The sequence below is a fragment of the Akebia trifoliata genome, chromosome 2 (genome assembly GCF_017979445.1).
Source record: "Akebia trifoliata isolate Shusen 1 chromosome 2, ASM1797944v1, whole genome shotgun sequence".
NCBI lineage: Eukaryota > Viridiplantae > Streptophyta > Magnoliopsida > Ranunculales > Lardizabalaceae > Akebia > Akebia trifoliata.
Genome location: NC_141376.1, coordinates 15,351,803 through 15,360,075, shown reverse-complemented (window position 1 = coordinate 15,360,075; position 8,273 = coordinate 15,351,803). Strand labels below are relative to the sequence as shown.

Genomic DNA, 8,273 nt, shown 5'->3' with positions numbered 1-8,273 from the left:
TATCAAAGCATAACATTAAATTCGTATGGGATACAGATCTGCTATGTTTTGAAGAATTGATTGATACCACATATATCAGAGTGATATTAAGAATTTAGTATCCAAACTCATTAGTAGTTTCGTGTTGGGATTACGAGCTCTTCCATATCTAGAAGATTGTAGAACCTAGTAAACCTAGAATAAAATTTTAGGTTCATTTTGTTAATGGTGGAAATTATGTCCATTGCTAAGTTTCGGGTTAAGGTAGTAATTATTAATTATGTAATAACGATTTTTAACCTTATTTTGATAAGTACCTTGTTGTTGATAAATAGAAACGAGATAAATGGACAAAACAAAGGTCGAGGGAAAGGCCGAGCCATAGTAGAGATGGGATGAGTTTCGGATCAAACCACTGACTTGGATGCATAGCTGATGTCGTCCACAAAAAATAACTGAGTCTCATACCAAGTTAGAAAGGATAGAAGAAAGACTCGACCATCATTTTAAGGATAAATCTCAAAAATATCAAGGAGTAAATATCCCACTACATGAAGGACACTACAACATTTTTGATATACAGCGGCGGTTTATAACAGCGGATAATTTTATCCGCCTCTATAGATATATTTGATGCAACGGATAATTTTATTCGTCTCTATAGATACACTTTTTTGCAACGGATAATTTTATCCGCCGCTATAGGGACACCGCGCATTCCAAGTAGTTCACCCTTTGCTTATTTAGGCCATATAGCAGCGGAAAAATATATCCGCCACTACAAAATCATTGTTTTTATATATAAAAAAATTGGTTTAGTGAATTGATTTTATCAATTTTTTTTTAATTGAATATAGCAGCGGATTAGCAGATCCGCCACGAAAAAAAATAAAAAATTTTCAATTTTTTTACATTGAATATAGCAGTGGATTAATGTATCCGCCACTAAAAAAATCAAAATTTCTTTATCTATTTTTTAAAAATTGAATATAGCAGCGGATTATCGTATCCGCCACTATAAATATCAAACTTTTTTTAAGTGAGTTCTCTTTATCTATTTTTTTTAAAATTAAATATAGCAGCGGATAATTTTATCCGCCGCTATAGGACTCGTACATAAATAAATTTCGTCCTCAATTTTTTAAAATATAAAATATAGCATAGTTGTTGCAGCGGATAATTTGTCCGCCGCTATAGGACCCACACAAACAATTTTTTAAATATAAAATATAGCATATTTGTTGCAGCGGATAACTTTATCCATCGCTATAGGATCCACGCATAAATAAAATCAATTCTTTAAAATATAAAATTTATTGCAGCGGAAAAAATTTTCCGCCATTATAGGACCTGCACATAAAGAAATTTCGGACTCAATATAGTTTATTTGTTGCAGCGGATAGTTTTATCCGTCGCTATAGGACCTGTGCATAAAAAATTTCGCACTCAAATTTTTTTTGCGCTGATTCATATACATAATAGCGGAAATTTTTTTTCATTTTTCCAAAAGCCCGCGAAAATCCCCGTTCCTTCTCCCTCTCCCCTCTCATTTTCCTTCGTCTCTTTCACTCTCTCTTGTTTGCTCTCATTTGTTTGTGCGATCTACTTCAACAATTTGGTTTGTAACATCTGGTAAGCTCTCTCTCTCTCTCGCTTGCGCAAAAAATTTTCGCACTCATCAGGAAATCCATTTTAGCTCCTGATGCCGCTTATTGCAGATCTCTTCCTTCTGTCGCAGCCCTTCCTCTTTTTCCCGGATCTCTGTCCAAGACCAGGTCGGCCTGTTCATCCTTGAGACGAGCTTATTGGGTCTCAAGGGCTACTCCTGTCAAATTCGGCTGTCTTCTCTATGAGTGGGATCTCTTTTGGCCGGCTTTTTGCTTCAGAAAAAGAGTTTGCCTCTTCTCAATCTCCACTTTCCTTCAAATATTGGCAGGTAAGCAAGCAACCCCAATTCCCTTTTTTTTTTCTCATCGCTTTTTCTCCCTGCTTCCCTCTTTCACTGCCCCATTCTCTAATTTTGGCTTTGGCTGTGGTTTGTTATTACACAATAGTTGTTTGATAAATTTCCTTAATGAAACTATTCTAATCTATTGGTATCTATTTTCAGAACTTGAATCCTTAAAAAAAATACTCAAATTCATCGTTTAGCCCTCACTATGTATTTGGACTCATTTTAAAACATCTTTTTTTTTTTTAAATTATCCATATTGTGAAATAAATTTATTTCATATTCTATATTCTTTATTTTGAATTATGCCCTGTTTGGTAGTTGATGGCTGCAAGGTGGCAAGCAAAATGACAATAGAAGTGGGGACAACAGCTGTGCATGTAAGGTTGCTGCTGTTTGTAAATTTGTAATAAATTGTGTCAATCTTTTTAGTTAGTCGAAGTTTGCAGAGCTGATTTTTTTAGTCATTAAACCCATATATTGCAATTGCTTGATGACCAAAAAGTGGGTTTTTGGGGATATCTGATGCAAATGATTTATTTGATTTTTTAATTTGTCTAAAAATTGTATTTGGTATTTTTGTTGTAAATAAATAATTGTAACTTGATTTTTTGTTTTCTAATAGACCTGTGCAGGGGCTGTGACTCTCACAGATTGACTTTACATTTCGGTGTATTTTATGTCCACATTTGGATATCAAATTGACCCCCGTGAGTCATCACTTCCTTTTATGAATCCTTATAGATGGTTCTGGGTTGTGATTCTTGGTGGAGAATTCTTTAGGTGTGATTGACTTTATAAGTATTCATGTTTTGTGTGTTTTAGAAAACATGAATCTGTTTACACATTTGGGGGTTGAAAAATAAATAAAAAATCCTTGTTTGCATATTTGCCTAAAGTATTTAAAGGATTTACATGTGGGTTTGTTCAAAAAAAGATAGGAAAGAATAAAGATCCAAAAAGTACTATAGGATCCACTCCATCCAACCAATCAATCTAATCTAATCATGTTTGCTTATATATTTAAGTCATCTTTATATATTTATGTTTGCTTGTTGATGGGGGACGGTGTAAAAATCCACCTAATATTAGTGGACCTCTTCCCAACCGTACCTAAGGTACAAAAATCCACCGAGATGATGAAAAGAAGATTCGTTCCCTTTTCTAAATCTCCATTCAACCAGAGAGTAATGTGGCTAATTAAGTTTATATGTCATTTTTGCAGAATGTGCAACCCTTGCCAGATGAGCTCTCAAATGCTTTACATGCAGCATACAAACGCTATACAACATATTTGGACTCATTTGACCCTGATGAGGTTTATTAACGGAAGAAAGTCGAGACAGAACTGGGGACAAGGATGATACACCTAAAGATGAGGTGCAGTGGCCTTGATTTTGAATGGGGAAAGGTAAAAGTCCTTCCGCCATGATGCTTATTTCATTGATTTCAGTAGTATGGTCCTTAGTGTGTTCAGTCATGTAGGACTACATGATGCAGTGTCTATAGTTCAAATTTTTATAATCAACTCCTTGGGATTAAGGGTGACTTATGGAGTTAAGAGAGAGAGAAAGTAGGGATCAAAAGTTGTTGCTTGTGAATGTTGCCCATGCTGTGTGTTATGATATAGATGGTTGTGTAAAGGGAAGATTTTGCTGCCCTATGAGTTGCTGGGTGATAAATAGTTGTGTTGTTTTGAAATTTGAGTGATTTAAGGACTAATGACAGACTTTGGCCTTTCAATCTGCTTGTGACAATGTCTCAAAGTATTATATAGGTTCATTCATTGTTAACATGTCTTTGATTGCTTGTATTTCTGTAGCAGTGAACAAGTGATTTTGTTAACTTGCATCTTTACTATTATTATTAATAGTTTCTTCATTTAAAATATATGAGATGTTTTAAGGTCTCAATAATATCATCGTATCATTAAAACAAAAGAAGGAAAATCCTTAGGACCCTTCCTAGATGTTTATACCATTATTTGCTTTGCTTCACACAAGCTACCACTTTATGGAATTAAAAAATCTCTCATTTTTTATCTCCGTCACCTCATATTACTTTGAAAGGTTACAATCGAAGTTCTTTAAGTTGCTAATTTTTTGATGCCTAGAGATTGTTGTCTTACTTATTGTTGACAAGTGAGGAATACAAGAGATTGTTGTCTTACTTATTGGTTCAGATGGATATCAATATGAATAAGAAGCATGGGACTAGAGCTTGCAATAGATAGGTTGAGAATTCACAAGACATGTTTAGAAAGAGGTGAATTTAAGGGTATAACTTAGATTGTGCCCAACCTAAAACCTATTGGTCCAGCCCAACGATTGGTTAGGAGTGCATTTGGGTTGGGAAGGTAGTACTTGACCCAAATTCAGGTTGGAGGAGCGGACGTGGCTGGCTCGCACACAATGGATAGAATGGAGATGTCAACCTGAGGCACTACTACCCTATTGGGAAATCTGTTTGTTGGGTTGAACCCACAAACTCAGGAGGGTACACATGAACTACCCAACCAAGCTCCATTTTATGCCTCACCAACCATCTTTTGCCCTCAAAGTCATCATGCTAATTTGAATATGATAGTGTCTTTTTCCCTCAAAGTCATCATGCCTCACCAACCAAGTTCTCTATCTTGAATGCGAAGCTCTTGTTTTGGGTCCTTAGATTTCGATGATTACAAAGAAAAACCATCTTTGGTTCATTGAGTCTCCATCCAAAAGGAATTGGACTTTTTTTTGTTAACCTTTTTTTTAGGTGGGAGGCAATTACTAAAGGATACCTGTAATCTTATAAAAAGTTTGTGGATTCAATGTTTTGGGGTGATGGTTTTATTCTCTCAAATTCTGTCTATCCTTGTATAATGGGGGTCTCTAATCCCCCTTTTTTTTCTAATATAATTCTTAAAAAATAAAAAAAAGAAAATAAATTGTCTTAATTGTTGTTCATACTACAGAACAAATACTATGTGCTTGATGCTTGGGAAAATTTCTAAACTTCCATGCTATGTAACTAGACACACTGTCCACAAACCCGATAGGTTGGCACATCACTAGAATTTATCGCATATGCAGATGATTCTTATAAAGAGTTGTAGTTCAATATAGAGAGAATGTATTTTTGATTAGCACCTACATTAAACAATATGTATATAATAACTGAAAATAAAATATTTGTAATTGAGATGTGTTTTAAAGTATGCCGGCACGTATTTGACACTTAAATATGATACGGCGTTTGACATGGCATATTCTTCAAAGTAGTCTTTGTTTCATAGCGTTCATATATTCTTCAAAGTAGTCTTTGTTTCCTTGGTACTGTGGAAACATAGCTAAGGCACATCATTAGCATGACATTTCATTTGTACTTGGTTATTGAAATGTAATGAAACCTATTTTGAAGTGTCCGGTTAACATAGATTCCTGAAGTGTCAAGTGGCAAGAGGGTTCAAGCATGATTTTGAAGTTGATATGATCTTTAGGGAGATGTCAATTGTAGGCTTAATGCCTGAAAAGTATACATATAATTTTCAGATTCTTGGGTTTTGCAAGCAGGGCTATTTGGTGGAGGTGTTTAGGCAAGATGAAAATGATAGTGTGACAATCTAGGCAAGATGAAACCTTAGGATTTGCATTCTGATTATTGAATGACATTCAATCATCTGGCCCTTGAAATGAGAGCTGACCGCATAACTAAATTAGCTGACAATGTCTCAAAGTATTATATAGGTTCATTCATTAATGTGAGGTGAAGTGCTTGAACAATTGTTCTTGTACAGCTTATGCTAATTCAGATATTAGAGGAGAAGGTAGCGGGTGTGTGATGTGGTTTGGGGAATTGGTTGATCTTTGACAGTTTAACTTTGGTGGGCAAGATCTCTATGTTCGAATGACATCTTCAGAGCTAGGTATGTATGGTTGGGCTTTATTAGATTTTACTCTACTGATGCTATGTCTTTTCTTTTTTTTTCTTCTTCTTCATTTTTTTCCTTTTTTTTTTAACTTTTGGCCCTCATTCCCCCCCTCCACACACACACAAAATAACATAGGCAAACCTGAAATGAACAAACATAGTTTATAAGCAAAGCTAATTAATTAATTTTAAAAGTATTTAAGGAAAGTAAGAAATTAATTGGTTTAGATTGAGTTCCCTATTGTAACTGATGAGTAACTTGTGTTGGAACACTTTTGTGAGAATGACTTTTGCAATAATATTTTTCAATACTACAAATTTCTTTAGAAATTATAATTTTTTTGAGCCAAGAGAAAGTAGGAAAACTACCCTTTCAACCCTTATATATTTCTATTGCATTTATAGTGGTTAATTGACAATAATACCACCTTTTTTTAAAAAAAAATTAGATTTTATACATTGAACTGATACTAACAGGTTAAGTTGTCGACCACCAGACCACAACACTAACGCAAGTTTGGTCCCTTGAATTAATGGTGCTAACTCGTCCAATTCCAAAACCATCTCAGCCTTATTATCCTCGCCAAAGTTTGATCCATTACGGGTCAATATGTTTGCAAGCCCTGCCCATTGACACCCCTACACACGTGACTATAGTGTGTCGATGAACAACATATAATTCAAACAAAGTCCAAAATATGATGACAGTGTAACATAACTAATGCATTATACATACTACATTAAGACACTTAGAATGGTTTTTCACAAGGGAAATTTTTTCACATCATAGAGATTGGATTGATTATTATTTGGTAGCCAAACACCTCCTCATCTATGGGTGGAAACTAAAAACAATTAAGGATAGGTATAATAATAATAATTATTATTATTATTAAAAAAAAGCTAAACCAAGTTATATAAAAGTTGTGAAACCATGTAGTATATTATCAATGATATTATGCTTTGTTCTTAATGAGCTACTTGTTTTAAGGTAATTGAGAAAAGTTTATGTCCTTGTGTGTGTGTGTGTGTTTTATTCTTTATTCTTTATTCTTTATTTATTTATTTTTTTTTGTTTTCTAAACTTTCTAACCATAATGGAAATGTAGATATAAATGGTGATTCAAGAAAGAGGAAAAAACCTATGATTGTGATGGTATCAGTACCAGTTGTCATGGGAATACTTATCTGTTGTATTATTTGGAAGATCAAGACAAAGAAAAGAGGTAAAATTAAAGAGTCACCCTCCCTTTCCAGCATTCTTCTAAGAATCATTTTCCTTTTTCAATGGACATATCTATTAACGTAGTTGTAATCATCCAAAAGGATTTGGTTGACATAGTTTGGGGGGCAATGTTGTTGCTGAGAAATTAGATAGCTTGATGATTCCCACTTGTGAGCATCTTAAATCATCTGCTGAGGGTGGACGTCTGATTAAGGTATTACCTATGGTATATTTATTTATTTTTACTTTACTTGATGCACTCGCATTTGTTTTTCGTCCTTGAGCATAGCATGTAGGGCAGAAACTAGTAAGTAGTAATAATAACCTTCACATATGTCTGATCCATCTCCTCGTATTTCGATGGTTAGGTATTTGAAACACTTCTCCAGTCATTTTAGATCAATGTTTTGAATGCCTACAAGTCAAAGTTTGCTCAGGTAAGTCTAGTTTTAACTCCAGTTTGTTTGTTTTTTGTGGCGTCTCCTTTTCATTTATCTATGTTATTGATTAGCATTGAATAAGTGGTTCTTGAAATCAACAATTTTTTTGTTCCTTTGGTTATCTCACTTTCACTTGTGACTCGATTTCCATTTAATTGTAGTTTGCGATGTTCTATGCCTGTGCGTTGAATCCTAAAAGCTGTGGTGTGAGATTTGCGGTTATGTTTGTAGATATTTTTGTGTCCCAAACATTCCCTCCACTTACAAGGTAAATTTTTTGTTTGATTTTTGTCTAATTGATACTCAACAGTTGATCGGAAAGAGATCTCTTTGACTGTTAGAATTATTTAAAGCCTCTCATTCTATATTATTTATGATACCAAATTTGACACGCTGAAATATAAGGCACGCTGAAATATAAGGTAAGCCCCCCCCCCCCCCCCCCCAATATATATATATATATATATATATATAGGGTCCCGTTCCCCACCCTAAGCTTTACCCTACACTTTAACAAACGTGTTTTGTCCTACATGAGTTAGAAGTTTTGGAATGATGTGATTTTTGGTGAGGATGATCTCTATGGTGAGGAGATCTTTCTCACGAAAAATCAGCTCATTCCAAAATTTCTAACACCATAAAAAATGATTTACAAAAAATGGACGGTCCACGATTTTTCAACTTGTAAACATGGGGATACAAATTTTGGAATGGACTGATTTTTTATGAGGATGATTTTCTAATCATAGAGATCATCCTCACCAAA

The 8,273-nt window shown here is 34.4% G+C and overlaps 1 long non-coding RNA gene across 1 annotated transcript; it reads left to right on the top strand.

Moving 5' to 3' along the window:
• The first annotated feature begins 7,160 nt into the window (after positions 1–7,160).
• Positions 7,161–7,862, top strand: LOC147409755 (uncharacterized). The gene is made up of 3 exons (XR_015183139.1): positions 7,161–7,281; positions 7,436–7,504; positions 7,669–7,862. It is a non-coding gene; the product is annotated as an uncharacterized LOC147409755 (long non-coding RNA).
• Positions 7,863–8,273: the final 411 nt, after the last annotated feature.